The sequence below is a fragment of the Alosa alosa genome, chromosome 6 (genome assembly GCF_017589495.1).
Source record: "Alosa alosa isolate M-15738 ecotype Scorff River chromosome 6, AALO_Geno_1.1, whole genome shotgun sequence".
In the NCBI taxonomy this organism is placed as follows: domain Eukaryota; kingdom Metazoa; phylum Chordata; class Actinopteri; order Clupeiformes; family Clupeidae; genus Alosa; species Alosa alosa.
In genome coordinates, this window is record NC_063194.1 from 18,829,900 (window position 1) to 18,854,494 (window position 24,595).

The following is a 24,595-nucleotide window of genomic DNA, read 5'->3' on the forward strand; positions in this document are numbered from 1 at the left end:
CACTTACAGTGAAACTTCAATGTGTTCATGTCAGTACCAATCTATGACTATAGGTCAAAATCACTATAGCTTATCTGTACATTGGTTCTCAGAGGACACAAAGGCCAACTCCTATACTCCCCCTGACAGGCTCTTAGATGGTTATGTTTTCATTGTTCAAAGGTCTTGTTTACATATACACGTTAACTAAGGGTTAGGGTGACATGACAATTAGGGAGTAACAGATTCACCCATCCTTCAGGGTAAGCAGGGATCCAGTTTTAAGAGGAAATACTACTCCAGTGAAGGGTAGTATTCCTTCTTAAAACTGCATCCTGCTAAACATGCGTGATACATGGGCTTCAGCTTCACTGACCACAACCCAAAGCCTCAAATGACCAGGGTGCTTTTAGAGTGAGGTTACCCTGCACAAGGGCGAGCAGCCTGGTTCAACTCTTTGGGATTTTACTATTTGCTCTAAAAAATCACGTGGGGAGGACTGTGCACGCTCAGCTGATTCTGCCCTCATCGCAAACCAAAACTATTGTTTTCCTTAGTCTGGCCCTCTGCAACCCATCTGTCTTGAAAGAGCTGAATTTCTAGCTCTGCGCCACATTGTGGATTCTGGGAAGGAGCTTGGTCTGGACCCGTCTAAACCAACTAGACTGCATGTTTTGCTTCCTTTTTGCTTTCTTGTTTTTCTGGTGGCCTGGTGTCTTGTAAGTCCACGTTTTTGATTGAATCACAATATTACTTACATTAGATTACAGTATTTGTATATCAAATAACAATAGCATGTTTATTACATTAAGTATTTATATTAAGTATCTAGGACACATTTTTCTCAAAAACAGTTTATCCAAAACAGTGAGCAAATTCTCTTTCACTCGTGTACATCCACATCAATGCGCTGTGTAACAGCTGGTGCTTGTCATAGGCTTAAAAACGCTCAGAAGTGTAACCTGAAACCCCATGTAGTCAATCTGCCATGGCTGCCACCACCGCTGCCCCCTGGGGTCAGTGCAAGGGGAAGTGAATGAGTCTGACTCCCAGCGCGTCACTGTTGATACTGGCCGACACTGACATCCAGGTTTCATGGCACTAGGCTGCACAATGTTTTCAACACGAGGGAAAGAGAAAGAGAGAGCAAGAGAGTTAAAGGGGGGTGGAGGAGGTGAAGGGAGTGTCAGACATTTGTTGCCAGATTTACTCGTTGATTTGCTAGTTGGAGTAAACATCTGCCAGCCTGGCATTTAGAAATGTTTTGAAAAACTCCAAATGCAGCCATGCCAATTGCCTCCAAGCTTTGGTTTGGCTTGGCACTGACTACCTCCATCATCAGCCCTGGCGGCCTGTTTGCTCTCAGTCATGTTTCATGTCAGTGTCCTCAGGTGCAGAACATGGACGCCCAGAGACGAACAGCTGAGTGCTCCAGCTGCCGCTTGCTAGGGAGCAGACTCTGTGGAGCTCCGAGCATCGTAACATTGACAGGCTCCAACACATGGACAGCATGGGGAACTCCTGCCTCCTACTGTGTGTGTGTGCGCCACTGTTCTGTGTGCTGGAGCGGCCTAGGGAGCTATGTGAGGCATTTCACTGTAAATTCTAGCCATGACACTGGACAACATATTCTGACCACATGCCTGTCTAGCCTCCCCTGCTTTGAAATCGTATCCCTGGAAAAGAAACCAAGAAGCGCCTTCCTCATGCCCAAACTGAGGAGGAGTTGTTAGCCTCTTGGAGACATACAGCCAAATGTCAGATGCTCTCCAAATTCTACCACACACTGGCTCATGGCAATTCACAACCAGCAGTGTAAAATGGGTATTTGTTTAACAATCTTTAAAAACATTTTCCGCCGAGAGGAATGCAGATTTTGACCTCTGTTTCCAGTTCACTTCCTGTTCCCATGCCTGCTGTCATGCCGACCCATTCCAAGAGAATGTGTCATATTTCCAACATTTTTCTAAAGCCTGTTTGAATATCCTCTCATAAACATGCTATGTCGCGTATTATTAATACTATTTCCTCCCCACATAAAGGCGTCCGCTCAGCTTTTACCAGTCCTCACTGTCTCAGCCTCCATGTTTTATGATGACAACACTTTACAAGTGGTTTTGTAGGGTTTCGTGGAAAATTCCGGCTTTAAAGGGTGGACGGGGCCCTCTGAATGCCCACACAAATGAACAAGCTGTGCCTCATAAACCATTAGGGGCTCTGATGTTGAGCGCACGGCAACTCCAGCTGACAACAGAATGCCCTTTACTGCCAACCTTTCTACTGGACTCAGAGGGCAGCATATGGTTCTTGGTTCTTCTCAATAACAGTGTGAGTTGCATAGATTTTTGTCGGTCTGCTTGTAACAGTATTTCAGTCGGCGCTCTACTGAACAGTAGTACTGAACAGTCATTAGCAAGTCATTAGCAAGTCATTAGCAATATCAAGTACACCATCAGCAGCATCAAATAACCAACGGCAATTTGGACTGCAGCTACTGTATACATAGGCCTTCCAGTGAATGTTTACATGTGGTTGCAAGTCAGTGAATGAAAAGGTCTCAATAGTTAAGACAACATGAAATGCTTACTGAAAAAAGGTATAAGCTAAACCTCACTGGGGATTTTCTGGTTTATAAAGATAACTCGTTGCATGTTTTTGGACATATATCAGCAGTTTACGTCTTGGCTTTTAACCATATGTATAAGAATTTTTATTTAAGAAGCAGCGAAATCTGTTGGGTGACCTTTTGCCAAATCATCAGCTTTTGCTCAGCAGTCTGTTTTTTTTTTTCTAGCGTGTGATTTCTAGTGATTTCTCTATATTTTTTGTCCAATGTCTGGCTCTAATGTCCAGGTTGGACTTGACCCAACAGGACTTCCTGAAACACATGGACATCACTCAAAAGAGTCCCCTATTTCACATGCACTCTGGGTTGAACTCCTTGTCCTGTTGCTGACAAGAGCATCTTTCTTCTACTTGAATCCTATACATTGATGACCCATTTTTCAGTGTCATCGCACTCTGATACTTCCTTTCCCCAAAAAGCTTGTCTTATTCATCAGTAATGTATGCAAGATACAATGTTTGAAAAGCCATCATTATTGTGCTTCCACTTATTCTATTGCATTGAAACAGGGATGAACCAGAGGGTGATGAGCTTGTTAGTCAGAGTACTTGAAACAGTTCCTGGGAATCTTGGCGTGGGAGTCATAATTGTTTTCAGAGCCCCACTCACCACACAAGTTGGTATTCCATTGAAAAAGAGTGAAACCAAATGTGAAACCAAATGCATTTTCTCTAAGTTCAGGCATCCTATCTATGTGGGCTCCTCATTAAGTATTCCTGACACAAGTCAGACAGATAGTAGTCTCATTCACTTTGAGCATCGCTAGCGTGTGGGTGGGAGGAGCCGGCGAGCTAGAATGACACCCCTGTAAATTCTGCTGTGATGTTTGGTGGCTGGGTCATTTAATGGTGAAAGAGTAAGTTAGCAAGGCCCTTCTGCTTGTATTTTCACACCTTCTGTAAGGCTCTTGCTTTTTGTTTCCACCTTCTTATTCACATATCAGATGATTGACACCTCATTGCAAAACAAGGCTGCAGTTTATTCACAGCTGCCAGCAGACCTGCTCGTATGTTTGTGCAGTCTACCCCAGTCTACTGCAGCTGTGGGCAGAGCATCAACATCTTTCATACATTTCCCCCTGTTGACCCTCAATGAAAAAATGGTCTCTGGTTAAGCTGCACTCTAATATCCTTCTATACATCTGTAAGAGATTGATAACAATGACAAATGTTGCTTGTATTCAGAATCTCATTAGTGGAAACTCTGACTCACTTTCTCTTCCTCCACACACACACACACACACACACACACACACTATGCACAGTTACACGTCTCCTTCTACATGGCTGTGATGAGCCACATGGAATGGCGGTGAGTCACACAAGTGCAGAGAGTGGTCATCGAAATGGCAGAGTGATCCCGGACAATGTGGGCATGACTGCAGAGGGGAGAGTAATGGGACATGGCAGAGCACCTGTGAGCTGAAAAGGCCAAGCCGGCGTAGCGGGAATCAGCCGGGAACACACAGACAAAAGGGCCGTTGTTTTTAGAGCGGCGCGTGTCTTTGTGTCCGTTCTGAAAAGGGCCGGGTTGGGGGCCCACGCCGGAAAGGTGAAATATTTCAACCCCAGGCGTCCAGGCTGAGGCAGACTGCCTCGTGGGGCTCCCGTAGTGGCTTTTCTGCCCGGCTTGCAGGCTGGAAGATTACCCCCTGAAATAAAGGGGATCAATCAGGAATAATGGAGCCTCTGTGTCACTGTGAGCTGCAGCTTTTCAACTGTCCCTCTGCTTTGGTCTGGAGCCCCCATTTCAGAGCTGCAACAGTCCCGCTGGCACAGGAATCTGTCCCCTCCACCGTCCCATGACAGTCTGGGTGGGGAATGTTTTGCTCCTGCCGCAGTTCTGACCACCAGTGCGAATCATGATGATGCAGGCATATGGAAGAAATTATGGTGATGAAGTTAGCTGAAAAGCTTCATCAAAAGTCATCATGAAAATATTTTAGAATGTTGGCTGCTAGAGTTCTAAGCTCTAGTCTCTGAGCTGGTAGCAGAACCATCCTCAGCCTTTTGTTCAGTTAAGTTCAACCTCGGAACTGGTCTTCAAAAAAAGTGCAGCATAATCAAAACAACTGAAGGAAATGAATTGAATGAAGTCAAAATATTTCAATATTATGGTTGACAAATAAAATCTGATTTTATTTTATTTCTTTAACAACAATTACGACATATTATAGTATGATGGAGGATATGTAAACTATGTTATGAAATAAGTAGTTGTAAGAAATCAAACCTTGGATAGTTGCAATCCACAGTGGACCTCACTAGGCTTGACATTGGGAAAAACAAGGGGATCAAATTGGGTTGCCCTGAGGAAAGCCCTGTACTCAAGGAAGTTAATTGTGCATTGTTAGGAGAAAATGTTCTAGAAAATGTGTAAAATTATGTTAAATAAAAACAAACACACGTCTTGTGTGTCTCTCCTGTCATCCTCTCCTGCAGGATTGTCTGAGGTGCTGGAGCTTAACAGAAATCAAACTGATATGACAGAAAAAGGATCTGCACATCTAAATTTGTGTATGCAGGCTTTCGGTCAGAGACCTTTTTGAAGGCATGGTTACTTGATCATATGGGTTGATTGTTATATCTAGTTCTTAAACATACCATGGAAAATGTGCATGTTATATTTTATTGTACACTTTATCATGGGATATGAGGCATGTGTTAGAGGCTAAATGTAGAGCACCATTAAACCATCCCAAGCGCTGCATTAGCTCTAAATATGCAAGAGTGCATCTTCGGCATTGGCCAATGTGGGTAGCAGCAAAAAAAAGTGTTAACCCACAAAGAACAACAAACACAGGCCATGAATGGGTGGGGCAGCATTTTCTTCACACCTCTTGCACGAGAAGGGGCTGCTACAAAGCTTTGTAACCCTACAGCTGTCAGCGTTTAAATTCCATGTAAGCACAATAAAAAGGCAGTCTATATCATGGACAGAAAATAGGTCAGCGTTTCTTGTCACTCACTTTTGCATATTGCAAAATGTGTGACCTTTTATTTGCAAGATGATGTGTTGTGAGGTCTTTAAATAAGCATGCTGGGAAATGAAACAGAACAATGGCACGCAGTTGCCTCTTGATATGATAAGCAATTGGTGGCCTTATCATGGGACGGGCTCCACATCGGCTTAATAAACAGTAGTAATTTCATTGTATTCTGTACAGTGACAATAAAGAATTCTATTCTATTTTATTCTAAAGAATTCTATTCTATTCTAGTTCTCATCAGAGGTGCAGGATGTTGGAGCAGAGCATCAGGTGATCATGCCCTGACCACAATGCACAGGCCCCAGGGTCGCATTATGCTGACTGAGGCATCTCCCCTGATCAGCCTGGGCAAGTCTAGAGGTCCCAGATGCTATCTCCTCTGACCCCCAGATGCTAAAGCTAGGCATCGCCATTGTTATCTAGTCTCTCCTTTCCTGCCTGCTATCTGATTTGTGTCCTTGTTTTTTTTTATCTGAGTTTGATTGTGCGTTTGATTGTGCTCATTTTGTTTGGGCTTCTTTACATGCAAGGCCATTTCCCTTAGCTCTCCACACGCCAGGGCTGCTTCCCTCTGAGCCCCTTATCCAGTCACAAGGGGAATGTGTGTGTTTTTTTTATACTGTTTTTTATAATTTATGTTCTTATTTCCCTTTTGGTAATGTATTGTTATTGTTAGGTTGAGTGCAAGATGGATAAACTCATTTAACATGTTGTTATAAAAGACTTGGTTTGTAAGATCGTCAAGCAACAGAGAGTGTTTTCTATAGACTTGAGTTTTCTCAGTGTACGGTCAGACATTTGAAAAGTTTCCTGTGTGGTAAACACATCTCATGCACCACTCACCATGGTATTAATAAAAATATTGGATCGGCAGAATTAGTCAGTGGTGGTGTTAGTGGGAATTGGCATGACATCGTTCATTAGATGACAGTATGAGCCGGGTGTGTCGACCCTGTTTCCATGATTTCATATGCCTGGACACTGACAGACCCATTTAAAGTCTTAATTTTATTTGCCATGTTCACCAATGATTTATGCATTTTGTCAGATGCCAAAAATGGCATCATTATCTGATACTAAGAATACTAAGAATTTATATATATTTGTGTATTTGTTTTTTAAAAGTTGCAGTCATTTAGTTGGTAGTCACAGTTTCAGAAAGTAGGCTATATCTATCTATCTATCTATCTATCTATCTATCTATCTATCTATCTATATATATATATATATATATATATATATATACACACAATAGTAGTGTAAACATGCCCTAGAATTTCAGAAGTGTGGTGTGCGGTTTTGTGGTGTTGTCAGCCATCAGGGTGGGTATGAGTTCAGTATGCTCACACACACACACACACACACACACAGAGCCAAACCTCGCATGGCTCACTGTGTGTCTCCTATTACTTCTCTCTGTTTCTTCATGGCCATGGGAGCTGAAGAGTAGAGCCTGTCATTAAATGAGAAATGGGTCTTGGAAAAAAAATACGCACCACCCACACAGCGTGGCTAAAAGGGGGGAGTTTGGAGTTTGGTGTGTGTGTGAGTGTGTAAGTGTGTGTGTGTGTGTGTGTGTGTGTGTGTGTGTGTGTGTGTGTGTGTGTGTGTGTGTGTGTGTGTGTGTGTGTGTGTGTGTGTGCGCACGCACGCACAAGACATGTTGCAAGAGCATGAAAGGAAATGGATGAATTCAACATCAGGCTTTTGCCTCACAGGAAACAATCATTTAACAGACTGGCCCACTCAGTCCCATGGAGAAAAGTGCTGGGGAGCGTTTATCTTCACAGCATTCCCACATCTAGCCTCAGAGTTGCTCCAGAGCAGCAGTGTGCTGGCGGGTGGTTCAGAGCGGAGCCTCAGTGCCCCCAGTGTCCTCTATTAGTCACGCAAGCATGGAATATGCGTGGGTTGTATTTGCTCACTCAGCCCCCTGCATTTAAAACACTTCACAATGATGATGCCATATAGATTGCCATAAAAATAAAGGAAATCCCCATCCCACAAACTTATCAAACTTTCGACAGTTCTCACATAAGCAGATTTCTTTCCTACAGTGTATAGGCCAGCAGCAACTGGCTCACATCATTATTAAAAGAACCCATGATTTATCACTGTTTCCTTCAAGGCTATAAACATAACATGCTTTGAGGAGGACATGACCGCCCAATATTCATAATCATTTGTCTTTACAAACTGGAACATGGGAGAGCACAAGTGAAGAAACCTGATTACGGAGAATTTCAGAAGAAAACACTGGCTTGCCTTGCACAAAGCTTCACTTCAGCAAGGATATGTTTGAAACGGTAATATCAACATCTACAGTGATTTTATGCCTGAACTGTAATTGTGGAGTGGTTTTTGGTGAAAGTGTCATTAATGTTCATATGATTATAGTTATTGTTGTAATTTATTCATACTTCAATAGCATTAGATAGAATGACACACAAAAACGGGAAGAACAGTACTGTTAGACATTATTCATAAAAAGAAAACAAATAAATAAAAATATCATGTGTTCATAAAATGGCAAGAACTAATTTCAGCCAGCAGGCACATGTTGGCTATATTGTCCATGGCCTTGGTTTTCTTCTATGCAGATACAATTGAAATTAACACTCATATTCAATTTGTTACATATAAAATGATGTGTAGTACCTCCTTAAAATAGCAGTACATAGCATTATTTACGTAAAAGGCAGGATTTTGATATAAATGTCTTTAAAATATACAGGTTTTCCAGTACACATAAAGGTTTTCCCACAACTATCACTCTGTGACCATGGCATATTATGCATGACGCATACTGACCAATCAGCATCATCCAACTCACAGGTCCTCAGGTCATCTGTCACTGAGACAAATAGAATGTTAGTTTGGTTTCTTATTTTTTCAACAAAGGGGTATCACTTTGCTTGCAGGTCTAGACACTGAGATATGCTTATCTAAATGGGTAGATAATCCTCCACAGACAACAGAGCTAGTCCTCAGAGCCCATTGTTTCAAGAAGCTTGATAGGGGCATTGATGAGGCCTTCAGACTTCAAAAGCAGATAAATGCTGTGTTGTGTGTGTGTGTGTGTGTGTGTGTGTGTGTCAGGGTTGTGCACAATTCGAATTGCAATTCTGCTTCTTTTTTGCTATCTCAATTGAAATGCAAGTGAAATTCAAGAATTGAATCGGAATTTAAGAGCCAGTTTCAATTCAATTCTGGAATTTTGCACAAGCCTGGTGTGTGTGTGGGGTGTGTGTGTGTGTGTGTGTGTGTGTGTGTGTGTGTGTGTGTGTGTGTGTTGTGTTGTTGTGTTGTGTTGTGTTGTGTTGTGTTGTGTTGTGAGAGAGAGAGAGAGAGAGGCCGAGAGAGGGAGAGTATGCATAGCTACCTTGGGAAACTTGTGACCACCAACACTTAACGCCTTTGATTGTTACACATTCGGCATGAGGGGCAAGACTTTAGATAACTCTTTTCCTGTTTGCATACAATAGTAAAGGCATAATAGAAAGTCTCCTCTACCTTGAGGTGAGTCACTGAGACCTAGTCCACACGTACCAAACCGATCTTTTTTTCCTCCTTCTTCCCTGGAACCGTATCAATAATATTTGCGTCCAAACGGATCCCTCTCAACACGACTCAACACGTTACTTCATACCCCAGGCCTATAGGTGGCACTGTGTCTTTACAGAAATTGACCAAAACTTGCGCTTTACAAACAGACAGAATAGGTTACTGACAGAAATGGCTAGTGCAAAGGAAACCAGAATTGTTTGTGTGGACTGATGGTGAACTGTCAACTGTAGTCAACTGTAAAACTAATAAACTTTATTTTACGGTTTGTGAAGGGTGCAGTCCAGTCCTTTATTTGGCTAACGCAGGTAGGCCTACTAATCACCTTTACTTTCTTTGGTTGTAGGATAGTCCGTGATTCACATTAGTTTTGGCTATCACCGCAATTAGGCTACTAAACGCAAGGGTTACCCAAGTTCTAGGCTATTCTGTCGCCACATTTATAATGTTGCTATAAAAACTTCGTTAGTAACAGTCAATACGTTTGCCTGCATCAAATCGTGCATTTGCATTCAGTGTGCTACCATCGGCTTAACGTGAGTTCTAAACATCTTTGTATGCTTATATCTGATTTCACTCGACTGTGAATGCATGTATATATGTTGTAAGACGTATGTAAAATAAAAGAATGACACTGGCACTACGCACAAATTAATGTAGCCTAAACACCGCACTTTCCTAATAACTTAAGTTCTCTCGTGTCACTGACAGTAGCTAGAATGCATAAAAAACATCGGGAAAAACAATGTTCAGTCCACAAAGTCATAAGCTATCGGCGCTGCGCAGCACCAGTTGTGATATTTATCTTACGGAGTGTAATCGTTGGTAATGTCATGGATGAAAACTAGTATTGTTAGGCAATACTATAAGTGCAAGTCCAGGGCAGCTGAGGTGTGGCGATGACATCATCAATACGCAAGCAGGATGTGCAGTTTCGCTGTCTAAACGAATTCAAAAGGGCTACGGTTTCAGATTTTTCCACTCTGGGACCAGGTTTCAGAAAAGTGCGGTTTCGGGCAGTGCGTTTACAGGATTCGTTTGGATGCTCGGCCAAGACGAAGCAAAACCTCTGCGTTTAACCTAAAAAGCGTCTCCGTGTGGACAGGCCCTGAATTCAACTTGCGGCTATAAAAAGCTGTTTACATAATTGGCAGAGAGTTGTTGAATGCGCTAGCCCTGGACAATGTGTCATTAGACTAATGCATCATTAAAAGCTTGTAAACAGCTAGATTTTACAGCTGTCACCTCTGATACAGAAGGCAAACCACAAAGATGACGACAGTCTTGAGAATTGTGCATTGTTACAGCTATCCTAGAGCTTGAAAGACAAGAACGGCTCTGAGAATAACTTCTGTCAACCTCAAGGACCCCTCACCATATAGTATAACAGACAAAGGAGAGAGACAGAGAGAGACTACGCATTTAAGGGACCGAAAAAGAATTAAAAAAAGAAACAGGGACTTCTGGCCTTGTACCCTTGATGCCCCCTCCCACCCCTCCCCTGGCCGGTCCTCTTATCATGGCTTGTCATCAAACACTCATATCCTCACATTGTCCCCAAGGAAAACCAGCCTCCCAGCTGCAGAGAGAGACCAGCTCCTGCATCCATCCTTTCTTTTCGCTTTCCTCTCAGGGAAAGGGGGGTGGAGGAGGGGAGAGCATGATCAGAAGAGAGAGCTATTTCTCCTACTTGAGTTTGTGATTTTCCTTCCTTCTGCTGCAAAGCTCTTTCTCTCTCTCTCTCTCTCTCTCTCTCTCTCTCTCTCTCTCTCTTTCTCTCTGTATGCGTGTTTCCTTGATGTGTCCTTGATGAGCCTTGGAGAGAACTGGAAGTCCCAGTGCATTGCTCCTGCCATTTCCCGTGCTCTCTGTGTGTGGCATGTGTGTGTGTGTGTGTGTGTGTGTGTGTGTGTGTGTATCACAGCCTATGCCTACTCTTTCCTCAGTTTTGCAGCTGCAGTAGATTACACATGACGTATCCCAGTATACCGGAAACAGTCACAGGTTACAGGCTGAGTAGAGTGCTGGAGGGGGTAGCTGTTACTCCCAGCGGGGTGCTAGGGCAAGAGAACGTGCTGCACTGCAGTGGGGGACTCAGGGTTTAAGGGCGCGGACGGCTGGGGGAGGCAATCTGTGATTCAGAGCTGTAAGAGGGACCTTTCACCAGTGAGCCAGAGCCGCTACACCCCCTCTCTACACCTCCTCCTGGAGCCTGCCTGGAGAGGTGTGACTCCTTCGTGGGAAATGCAAAAAGCCTGTGGAATTTTATGGGGGAAGTGACTGATTCCAACTCCTTTCACTTTCATGTCGTGGACAGCAGTAAAGTTTATATGTATATTTATATGTATATTTGAGTAATGGGGCAGCATATTTCCCATGGCCTGTATCGTAAATCACAGTCTGCTGTCATTTCTCAAAGTAACATAGCAATACACCAACCTTTCTTTATTAGATGGATTTTTATTTCATGTTCATGGTTGTCCATGTTCTTGTTATGTGGGTAGGCTGAACCAGAAATAAGCCATAGAAATCCCCCGATCACAGGTTAGGGTCACCGACCAGGCGTTAGTGTGACCGACAGGAGCAGGACAGGACACGGATGACTGTGGGGAGAGATACATTCCTGAGGAGTGAGTTATGAGATAGGCATCCTGTCCATCTCTTCCTACCAGCAGTGAGGACAGACAGAGATGCTGCCCCCACCAGACCAGAACCCGACAGTGTCACTGTATGAAAACACATATGCGCTATTGCATCACTCACAACAAACAAGGGTCACAGTACACCTCTTTTGTCTGCCGCTCACTGGGTGGGTCAGTTTATGAGAGGCCATAGAAACGAGACAGAAGGAGGTACCATTCTTACCTGGCTCTACAGTCCCAACAGTCCCAATACTACAGTCCCAATACTTTTTAGATGATTTAAGGTGGCCCCTGTGGTAGCTGACTATAATAGTGATACACCTTTGTAGTAACGCTCAAGTGTGCATGTGAGAGTGTGGTGGTGGTGATGGAGAGGGCCAGGGGCCAGGCCGGCTGGCTCTGAGGGTATCTCAGTGCCCTGGCGAGGACGGCTGACCCTTTGCTTGTCTGGGCTCTTATCAGCTGGCACGGCAGCCCTATTATGATGGCTGTGGCACAGTTGAGATAAAGGGCGACCACAGGAACACCTGCTTTTTGTCTGATGCTACAGACAGACTCTGATAGAGGACCGTGTCAGATTATTAGTCATTTAGTGAGCGGCAAATCATTTATCATTTGACTCATGGCCCTCCCCTTAGGAGGTGCAAACCAAGTGACCAAGGTCGTTAAAGGTAACTTAATTAGGTCGTTAAATGTTAAAGGTAACTTAATTAGGTCGTTATTTCCAGTAACTTAATTACTGGAAATGACTTTGCTCTGCTGTCACATATGGATTGAGAATGTAAGAGGACTCTGTAATCTTTTCATTTAATTTTAGTCAAATGTTATCACCAAAACAGAGCTCACTGATTTACCAAGTTGCAATCAAACACAATGACAAAAGGCAGAGGTGTAAGATAGTGTGATAATGAGCTGTGTGTGTGTGTGTTGGGGTGGGGGTGGTGGTTCACTGTTGGAGCAAACAGACCTGTGATAGAATAATCTTATCAGGAAATGGTAGGATCTGTTTAGTGTGGATTTAAAGGTACATATGACCCTGGAGTAAAAACAATTCAGCCAAACTCCCATGCCAGGGGTCAACCATACAAGGTTTCTTTTTCAATCTAGTGCAACATGACTTATCCTGGATAATGTTAATGACCAAAACAATTGGTCCATTCACTTCATAAGTGTGGAAAAACAGCTGTGCACTGAAAAGAAACTCTCGGCTCTCTGACCTTTTTTGGTTAGAATCCTAACAGTGAGGGTTGTATTTTTGTTGTAATGGACTTGGCACATAGGCAAGTGTTATCATACTAAGCATTCACATCAAGTGCAGTGTAATTACTGTAACGATGCGGATTCAGAACAGTTTTGGCTACGTTTTTCTACTCACATTGAGGAAACACGTCAGACTGCATGAGTTCCCTCAGTCCTGTTCCAGGGGATAACAGGAAAATAAACAAACAGAATGACTCTTCAAATCAACCAATCAGGACATGGTCCTCTTACTCGTCGTACGTCATATACAGTCCCAATGTAGATACAGAGGGAGGGGCTTTGGGAGAGTGCTAAAGGGAGTTGTTGATATGCTGTCAAAGTCAAAGTCAAAGTCAAAGTCAGCTTTATTGTCAATTTCTTCACATGTTCAAGACATACAAAGAGATCGAAATTACGTTTCTCACTATCCCACGGTGAAGACAAGACATATTTTACCAATTTAAGTCCACAGACAAACATAACATTCAAGTAACAAAAAGTCCCATATAATAGATAAAAATAAGAGCAGCAAAATTTGGGAAATTGTGCATAGGCAGTCAATAAAATACTAGTGCAAAGTCAGGCCAATAAAGGGGGTAGTTCTGTTTGACCTTGATAAAGCTGGCATAGTGGTGCAAGTTATGTAAGAGCAGCAGAAGTGTTGTGTTTTCAGGACAACAACACCAAGTTTTAAGTGTACAAGTGTGCAAGTGTTCAAGTGTGCAAGTGGAGTAGTGCAGGCATTGTGGGTCCAATGTCCAGGATGTTATGTAGCTCAGCATCCTTACAGCTTGGTCATGCTTCTGTTTGTCTTTACAGTAATAGTGTATACCACACCCTCCTCAGACTACGGCTGCAGACAGCAGTACCACTTGCCTGAGCACGAGCAGGAGTCCAGTGGCAGTGGAGGACGATGGAGTTTCCAGTTTACAGAGGCCTTGCGTAAATAGAAGTAACAGGCAAGGGGGAACTGAGAGTGGAGGAGGAGGCGGCAGGGGTGTGTGTGTGTGTGGGGGGTTGTGTGTGTGTGTGTGTGTGTGAGTGTGTGGGTGTAGGTGTGTGCGTGGGTGTTTGTGTGAGTGACTGAGTGAATGACAGGGCCCCCACAGGAATGTGTCGCCAACTCTTGCCTGGGGACGTTGTTAGAGCGCTGACAGGCCAGAAGGACACTTATAGAACATCCGTGGGAAATGCAGACTCAATGACCTCCTCCTGAAAGCACTTCAAATGCACACACACTCACACACACAAACACTTACTCAAACTGTCACCAGCATAAACAAAAGCAAACTTGGTGCACATACGGTATACCGGTACATGCACACACATACAAATACAAATGTAAAAACCCACACATGCTTTCAATTTGTTGCAGACTAGCATGCAATTACGAGTAAAATATGTTTAATCTGTTCTGCATCACAATGGAACATCTGATCTGAAACAAACATAAACAACAAACACATCAACAAATAATTTGGATCGCTGGCAGCTGTTGACAGATTCCTCTGATGGCAACATTGGTAAGGAGAAATACTTTGCCTGTTTAGAGTGACAGGGTAGCAGGTCCTGGAACAGCTTGGACCCTTTGAAGAATTCAAGTAATCAAACAGTGGACCAACACATGGGGGGTAAATTGAGGGGTTGATACACACCCATAGGTTAGTCACTGGCTCGTTGAGTGTTTGAGGGGAAAACCTTTTCTGACACTCTATGGGCTACGGGAAATCCAGAGTAACGATGCACCCCCCTCGTGGTTGTCCCCCCGTCCCCACACACGCCGACCAGCCACACCCCTCCCCTCCCCTCGCCGTGTGGTAAAAGCGGCCGCCTGCGGTGTGCAGAGCAGACCTGCCCTCTTAATGTGCCCCTGTGCCGGGGTGGAGCCCTCCTCCCAAATGATACCCTTGCCTGACTGCCCCCGTCACTAAGGACCCCCCCGGAGGCATCAGTGCCGTCCCCCCAGCACAAGAAGCCACATGGAGCGGCAGCACAGCTGGAGCAGGCCCAAATCTACGCTCTCTAAATGTATGGTGCTGCGGCCCTGCCTGAGCTCCAGAAGTCCATATTGCTGCATGCTCTCTCTTTTCTTTCTCTGGTCGTATGAATGACATTTCTCTTCTGCAGTTGCTGGGTTTGCGCTTGAGACACTGTCGAATGTAAAAAGGCCTGCCTTGGCGAAACCGTGCCAGTTGTTCTTGTGGTTTGTCACACTTTGTTTTGTATTAGCCAGTTTACGCTTAGTATATAGTCTTCAATGTGAATTTATTTCATAGAAATTGAGGAATTTTAGTTTCAAAGCTTCAAGAGAGGGTGGCCTTCTCCCTCCAACTCTTCTGTCAGCCATGTGGAGAACAGGAGAGTGAACTTCACTGACCTCCACGCATCATCTACCTCCAGAAGACAAGCTGCTGATGGTCCCCCATCCATCAGGTCTTTTGCAAGTCCTGAAACTCCGGCCCTCACCACACTGAAATCCAAATGTTTGTGTCTCTGGGGCCATTTCTCATTCCTTTCTTTTTGTTCCTCATGGAAACATAGTCCAGGCTGCTGCTCCATGGAAGGTGCTGGCAGTGAAGAACTCACCAGGCTGTTTGTTTTGTGGTGGCTGCATGTCAATGGAGCCTGGACTGTTGAAAAAAACCTTGGATGTGGGTGGACTGCAGGAAATAGACAGAGAGAGAGAGAGAGAGAGAGAGAGAGAGAGAAAGAAAGAGAGAGAGAGAGAGCAAAAAAGCAACTTAAAACTTAAAAATCAATCATGTCCGTGGTCCCCTTTGAAATAATGCCTTTGCTCGCTTTAAGTTTTTAAGGCAACACAAGCCCCGTAATTACAGTGCACAAGCTAGTGCTTGACCCTGTAGCTCTGAAGAGAGGATCTCTTTAAATTCACCATCATGCTTTCATTGCCTTCTTTTGTGTGGCAGGGAGAAGCGTATGGGTTTACACGGGTAGAAACTGATGAAACACAGAGGTACTGGGCTGGGCACTTTTGGGAGGGTGCCATGCCCTGCCATAGAGCCCAGATGTGTGTGTGTGTGTGTGTGGGGGGGTCAACCCTGCCTTGTGGCCTGAGGTAATAGTCAGGTGGTGAAGGCTATTCATTTCGATCCACTACTTATAAAAGCGCACACAAACAAAAGCTACACACACACAGGCACACACACAGACACAACACAGACACACATACACATGAAGGTCACAGTGAATTATGACAGACAGCGTCATCAGTCCCAGAGGAATCCTGAAATGTCTCTGTTTATAGTAGTGGGGTGGCTCATTTGTTTTTACTTCCACAACCATAGACAGACAAAGACACAAAAAAGCTGAGTTGAATAATGACAATCAATGGTCAAATTCCCAGAAGAGCATAGTATTTATAGCATTGGGTTTCCTCAGTTGTGTGTATACTGATAAAAAGATGCATTCCTAACTCACTCAGACATGTATGATGGTGTGGGAAATAGGCCAAATTTGTGGTCTGTTAGTCCTCCAAACCTTTGTGCCATGTAATGTTTTTCTCTATGATTCAGTGTCACCACAATTTCCTTTATGCTATTCTTTGGCTATTCAGCATTTGTAACTTTGGGTTCTCATTCATGTATTTGAGAGAAATGAAATGAAACTAGAAATGCAATTCCGAGGAATTACACGAGGGGATGCAATCTGCTGGTTAGGGTGTTGGTGGGGCTGTTGACCTTGTGATACCTGCAAAGGTGCTTTTGGAGTAACCAAATTTGAATCTTGTGTGACATGGCATTCTTGAGATATAACACTCAAAGTGTTTTTGACCTTGACATTTGACCTTCAACCTCCAACATCAACTCACTTCATCTTTGAGTCCATAAAAACACTCGTATCAAATTTGAAGCATGTACGTCAAGCCGTTCTGGAGATATAATGCTGAATGCATGAGATATGGCTGGGACTTTTATTTTGACACACAGGAAACACTTTAACAGGATGTGTAGTTCAGGTAGAGCTAGATTGTATGCTTAGAGGCTGAGACAGTTGAATTCCTCACAGGTGACACCTGTGCCAGTGTTCTGATTAGCCTGGGAACTGCTCTGAGAACTACTTAACGAGCGCAGCTGGCTCTATTATGACATCACAGCCCCAATTCAAGTCTATGGGGGAAAAATACACTTTTAATTACAAATATCTCAAAAAGTATAAACTTCTCAAAATGAAAAAAAGCGGATGGGGCCGGTAAAAGCCTTGGAAGATCTACGGAGACGGTGTTTGAACCAAATTTGCACGTTAAGCGGTTTGGGCTGAATAGCGCGCACAAAAAGGTAAAAAGAAAAATAATAATAATAAGAAGAAGTTTTCGGATTTCAATAGAGGGGATGCATCCCCTCTAACAATAAAACAACCCCACATACTTTTATCATAGCACACACATACACACACTATGAAATATACATATACTATGAAATATACATTTTCAAGTTTGTTTCATTCATGTGAAAAAATCTCTCAGAAACTCTATTTGAGTTATTGAATTTCTATTTTGCACAAATATTTCCAAACACATTTTATGACATTAAAGAGTAATAGGTGAGATTTAAGAGCTGGAGAATGGAAGAGAAAGAATTAGCTGTTTCCAGCACGACAGACGGACCACCAGCTTAGAAGTTTAATTGTATCCTGATACATGCCTTGTATATTCAGTAATGCTAGTCAGACTGGTTTGTTATAGGAAGTCGTATGAAAAAGATACAGTATGCAAAATTGTAAAGTTGAACATTCAATATTTTAAAAACATGAACATGTTGTGAGAGACGGCTGAGCATAAAAGTGATTTGCTCTCTTTTTTATGCATATGGCTGAGACTTTCCACTTGCTCCAAAACATCTGTGTGCAAGTGCTTGAGTGTGTATGTGTGTGTGTGTGTGTGTGTGTGTGTGTGTGTGTGTGTGTGTGTGTGTGTGTGTGTGTGCAAATACACATGAATTACACTTTGCTTTTGTGCCCAGAGGCCCAAGTCTCTTGCATGCTGTCCTGGCTGTCCTATAGGGATTTGGTGAAATGCTCCACAAATCTCCCACCAGGCCAAATCACTCAGCACATGTTTAACAGCACAATGAAGACATTGAGCCCCCATGCACATCCCCAAACCCCTGGGTGCCTATAAATCTACCCCCCCCTACTCATCCCCCAACTGTACTTTATACACAGCTGATTCCCTGGCAACTCCTCTAAGAAGCCCGTCTGGCCAGTTAGAAGACAAACCCTACTCATATAAATGTTGATGGTTTTAGGTCATCTCGGTGTACCTGTGGTTGGTGGAGGATGACTTCCACATCCTCCCGGGTCATTTTTTTTCGCTGAATGAATTTCCCTGTAAGCCACAGATCATGAGTTGGCTCCTTTGTACAGAACATGATGCATCCATATGTGAGCACTTGTGAATCTATCTGTTTGAAATGTACCCCAGGTCTGGATTCAGACTGCTGCGTGTAGTTTGGAAACAGGCCACTCATGTTTTGCAGAGCAATATGTGTCTATTTTCAGGGCTATTACTTTAGCTAGAACTGACAATATGAAGGCAACTGCTGAGGTGTATTAAGAAGAAATGGCAAAGAAATATTGTATGATTTGGGGGGCGCTGTAGTCTATTGGGCCATACCATGTCCGGGTCCAAGTGCCCACGGGGACCCAGGTTTGAATCCGACCTGCGGGTCATATGCCAATCCCACCCCATCTCTCCCTCTCTCTCCCACTCACTTCCTGTCTATCTTCACTGTCCTGTCCGAATAAAGGCAAAAAGAAAAACAAATATTGTATTGTTTATATAAGTAACGTTCCAGATCCAGCCAAGTTTGTGTTGCAAACTTAAATCACGGCACCAGACCATTTTTCAATATTTATGCCTGTGAAATCGTAAACATAATACGTGACACTGACCGATTTTCCAGTCAAAATGGAAAATCAAAATACGTCTGGGGGACTGGCCAGACAGTCTCACTGCGGGAAGTTGGCAGTCAATTTCAAAGAGTGTTGGGCGATAAGGGATCTTGTCTTTCATCATTGTGCTTTACTTGGCCCACTGCAAGCAGAGGTTGGAGCAGCCACCATGACACAGCACATTGGCTGCAACTGGAGCCTCGGGGATATGAATTGAAGATGTTGCCTGTTTTCCCATGTACTTCATAAGACCCACATACTCCAAAACACCCACGTACTCAGCAGCGTCACCTCTAAATCTGTTTCCAATTAGCTGGTTGCAGAAAAGGAGAGAGGCAGGGCCTGCCCCTATGATGAGAAATCAGGGGGCACGGCATGCTGCTGTTTAAAAAAAAATACGGTAAAAAACTTTGTAAACAAAACAGAGTTGGTCGGCCATGAAAGAAAGAGGCCTTTCATGTTCTAACTTGTCCAGGGCATCTGGTTTACTCTGTAGTTGAACCGTATCATGGGTGTGTGCACAAAATGGGTATAAATCAAAGGTAATGTCACACAGTTCTCTAGTCACGTAAAGCCATTCCATTGAATTCTGCTGTCTCTTGTACTAAATGCCTTTTGTAAGACCAAGAACAGCCGCAACTCAAGTGATTCCAGGGAGATTGTGCTTTGAAACATCACGCTAACAAATGTTAACATGAGTTCCGTTCACATGGCAAGTTCACCTGCTAGAAATCTAGAACACCAGCAAATGTCGGAACAAGAGATGTAGAGCATGACAGTTGTCTACACAGCTTTACGTCTTCTTAAAGGGTTGCATGGATGATGTAGGGCAGGACAGCAGTTGGTTGGGATAGGGTGTGAGAGAGAGAGAGAAAGAGAGAGAGAGAGAAAGAGTGTGTGTGTGTGTGTGTATGCAGGGGTGTAGTGGTAAAATAAGAGGTGGGTAAACTAGGTGGATTGCGCCATGCAGTATCGGATTTTTAAAAAAGGGATTCAGAACATGTTTGATGATGGTGGAGGTCATTGTCCAATGTTGATAACAATACCAGTGGTACAACAGTAAATGGTTCCTAGAGTGTTGATTGTAAATGTGGATAATACAGTTTGATTTTTTAATGTGAAAAGTTGCAATTGGTGAATAAACTCTTTTTATAGGTGGATAAACTCTAATAACAGGTAGATAAACTTTATTTCTGAAATTTCAGAGGTGGATAAACTGCATTTACTTGAGTTTAGCCTGTGTGTGTGTGTGTTTGTGTGTGTGTGTGTGCAGAGGTGGAAAAAGTACGAAAATATTGTACTCAAGTAAAAGTACCAATACCTTGATGAAATATTACTCAAGTACAAGTTCAAATACCGATCTGAAAATGTACTCAAGTAAAAGTAAAAAGTAGTTAATTTAAAATGTACTTTAAGTAAAAGTTACGCATTTCTGCTGAAATAGATGCACGATAAGTGTTGCAATATGGCCGCCGAGGGCCGCAGTAGTTGATTTTCAAAGTTAGTTGCACTCATCCTTGGGTCGCTTTGCAGTGAACCATAATCCAGCACAACTGAAAAGCCCCTCACAGGCAGCTGAGGCAGGCAGGCCAATATTGAGTTTTTTTTATATTTGGAAACGAGCAGAAGGTTCAGCAGATTAAAGGGCGTCGTACTGGGGGGGAAAGTGGGAAGTATAGGGCCCCAATGGAGGAGAGGGCCCGTAAAAAGTGGAATACAGGGGGCACAACATTTTCACCAGGCATTAGTAATAACTCAGGTAATCCACACATAAAAAATCCAAACAACTCCATAAGTAGAGTCATGTAATGAAGTGGAATAACAAAGGGGGAAAGTATTGAACACGCTAAGAAAAAGCACTAAGGCAAGGAAAGGGAAGGAACGAGCTGGAATCTGTATAGAGAGTAGTTATCCTTTCTATCTGTGCAAATTAATATAAGCTTGGTTAGTAGCCTAAATATTAATGGGCTAGGTTTTTCATTACCAAGGTGTCACACAAGAAACATTTCATGATGGATAAAAGCAAAAAGCTCTCCCAAGACCTTTGCAACCTTATTGTTGCAAAACATATCAATGAAACTGGTTACAAATGCATTTCAAAACATCAGAATCTTCCAGTAAGCAGCATGGGAGCCATTATCTGCAAGTGGAAGAAACATCACTGCATCATCAACCTGCCATGCACAGGAACCACTCGGAGAAAGCTCCAGAAAGACTTGAAGGCAGCCAATTCAATTAAATAGTTCTGGAAGTAACTAAAGATCAGGATTCACAAGAGGGACCCCTGGAATCTGTTTAGAACAATGGGCCAAAATCACTAATAAGTTTTGTCATATAGGAAATGTCTTGAAGCTGCCTTTACAAACAAAGGCTTTTCCACAAAGTATTGAAGAAATTTCAGTAGGCACGAATACTTTTTTCCTGTGTCATTCCACTTTAATACATAAAACTCTTATGTTTGGATTTTTTATATGTGTGTTAATATAATGTGTGGTGAAAATTTCGAATAGACTCACTGGAAGTTTAGGCTAGTTACTGAAAACAAAATTAAGCGTTCAATACTTATTTCCACCATATATTTATTTTACCTGAATATTTTAACTTCCAAATTAAATGTCAAAATGAATGTCAGACGAAATGTAAAGTTTGACTGACTGGATTTTGTATACAAAACATAGTGAAAACTGTGTAAGGTCACTCTCACTCTCCCTTGCTAAAGAGCTAAATGGTTTAGTCCGCCTGCACGATTCATAAGGTAGTCTATCTTTTGTTTATTTAGTTGAGCATCGCTAGTAGTGGACCGCTAATTGTTTTGCTGCTGGTGCAATGTCTTTCTCAAGAAAGCCAAGTCAGGTTACTAAAAACAAAGGCCAAAACAGGAAAAGAGAGACATCAAAATGAGGGGAAACAACAACTGCTAATAAACTTCTTTCCAAAGAAAGGTGAGCACAAACGTCAAAACACGAAATCCCATGGTGTTTGCTTAAATATCTCCGCAATCATTAGTGCTAAAATGAACTGAGACAACCGATTGGAATAGTGGAAAATACACTTTCATAGGTTAGGCTAATCTGATGCATCTCCTGATCCAGCTCCATCACTTTCAGAAAGACTGCATGGCGCCAGCTTGATTCAGTCCTGTTGTAGGCTACACGCTGATCATTATCACTAGGCTTGTGGTTTAGGGCGCGAGTGTTTTTCTCTCCCTTTCCGTTTTAGTCAGTCTTAACTTTTTTTTTTTTACTCAAGTAACGGATGGGATTTTTGATGTAGCGAAGTACAATACTTCACTCAAAATGTAATCAAGTAAAATTTATTTTAAAAAATATTTAAAATACCGATTTTATAAACTACTACAAAATACACACAAAAACTACTCAATACAGTAACGTGAGTAAATGTATTTCGTTACTTTCCACCTCTGTGTGTGTGTTTGATACAGAGAGAGAGAGAGCAGCACACACTGCACCTCATGCTGCTATGTTGCCAAAGAGATAAGGCCTGACTGTCTCATCCAAAATCGCTAACCATGTGACAAGAGGTTAAGCAGGCATGAAAAAGGCTGAACCACTTCAGTCACCCTTCATTACAATCACACACACAGACGTCCAACAAACCATGTATAAGTCTGCTTAACAAATCAGTGGACATTTTACACTGCTGGGAAAGTGTACCATAGAGGTAAACCAAGAAGAACACATCAAATTGGGCGATTCATTATAGAGTCTAGACATCATTTCAGCAGCGACTGTGAGTGTTGAAGTGCTTTGGAGAGAGATCAGCTGTGGTCCATTGACATGTCTGCTATATTTACATAGAATTAAATCATCAAAATACACTTCTCATATGCACATGCTCTGTCAGTGAGTTTCCAACTCAGGGAATATTCAATAAATTATATTATAAATATTTCACCATGAACCTAAGTCATTTCAAGGTCAGAGATGTCCTTCTTAAGAGCAAGCAAATCTGCTGTGTAGGGTTTAAAACCTCTTTCCCACAAAATAGAAACTGGATAAATTAGTGTCGAATAAGACTTTCCAAACAAGGGCATCCTTTTATGTCAATTAATTAGCATTTTCACACCATCACCATTGAATTTAACGTTAACAAGCTTAACAAGCTTAAAAAAAACTTAAAGTTAACAGTTAACAAGCTTAAAAAAAACTTAAACCTGCTTTTGACATATATATATATATATATATATATATATATATATATATATATATATATATATTATATTAGTGAGACATCATATTTGAAGCATGACGATAATAAGGGCACATGTCACCTGAATACTGTATGCGTCCTGTACACAGTTTTCTGTATAAAACCTGAGTAAGCGTAACAGGACAGCAGACCTGCCTCTCAGGAATGTGCCGAGCTCCAATCAGGCACTGGGAATGTCACGGAGTGGAATGCAGGACAGAGGTGCACTTGTCAGGAGGAGCAGAGTGGGGAATGTGCCGGCAGGCAGTCACAGCTGAGGACCGGGAGCAGGAGCAGGAGCAGGAGCAGTTGTCCAGTCCTGGTGGGCTGTTGGAGATCCCGGTGTTCCTGGGTGGGTGGGAACAGCAAGGCCTCAGTGCCCCTGGGGTAGCATGCACATGGCTAAAAAGGCTAAAAAGTGACCCAGAGGTCACAACCCCATTCAGAGCATCAGAATGTTCAGATCTCAGCGTCTTCCACACAAAAAGAGGATTACAGTTTGGGTTTCACATGAAATAACATCAAACCTGTAGTGTTATTCAAACCACATAAGTTGAGTAGCTTGTAGTTTTAAAATAGTCCCAGAATTAATCCTTCAGTGCAGTGAGTAATCTTACCCTTCTTGGAGTATGCAAGATTATTCAGGGCAGTGGTATAAAAGATGAACACCTAACAAGAGTGCTGAGATGTTTCTCTCCATTGCTTCTTGGGTATGATTAAGAACAAGCATTTTTGTGCTAAACTGTTCCGTAAAAGTGTGGAAGACATGTCCATACTTGCACACTTTGTACACTAACGGGGACAGCTTTAGAAAATAATTCCACCACTTTTTATATGAAGTTACTAGTAATTTGGCATTTACTATGTTTTATTGAGAAAGAAACACTATAGATTGACAATTTTATTTGATAAAAAGATACAAGTTAACGCCCGCCTGGAGGCCAATGCATAACGGTAGCCTAATTTATACCATTAAGCCGAGAGACATACGTGAATGAACGCTCATGGGTCAAAATGTTTCACCTGGGAGAACAGAGCTATACGGGATTCAATGGATGAGCTCTCCTAAAATTGCTTTAGGCCCACCTACACGGAGCATGGGATCACTCCATTTAAGCACGGTAAGCTCTTACTAAAGTATGGAATGCAAACTGAATATTTTTTTACCAACCCAAAGTGAAATGTAAAGAAAATATTGGCCTTCCTTTTTCGCTAGCACAGAACGCAGTTCTGACGGCACCACTACATTTTATATAGTAGTATAGCCCCATCTACTGTTAGATAAAGGTAGGCCTGCTGGATAAAACTCGACATCTTTATGTGTACACAATTGTCCCTTTTCATTAAGTATTAGGCTACTTGCGACTGCGAAGTTGGATTTGGATATTCCAACATGGCATAGTAAGAGCATAACCGGGTGTTGTATTTTTTCCCCAT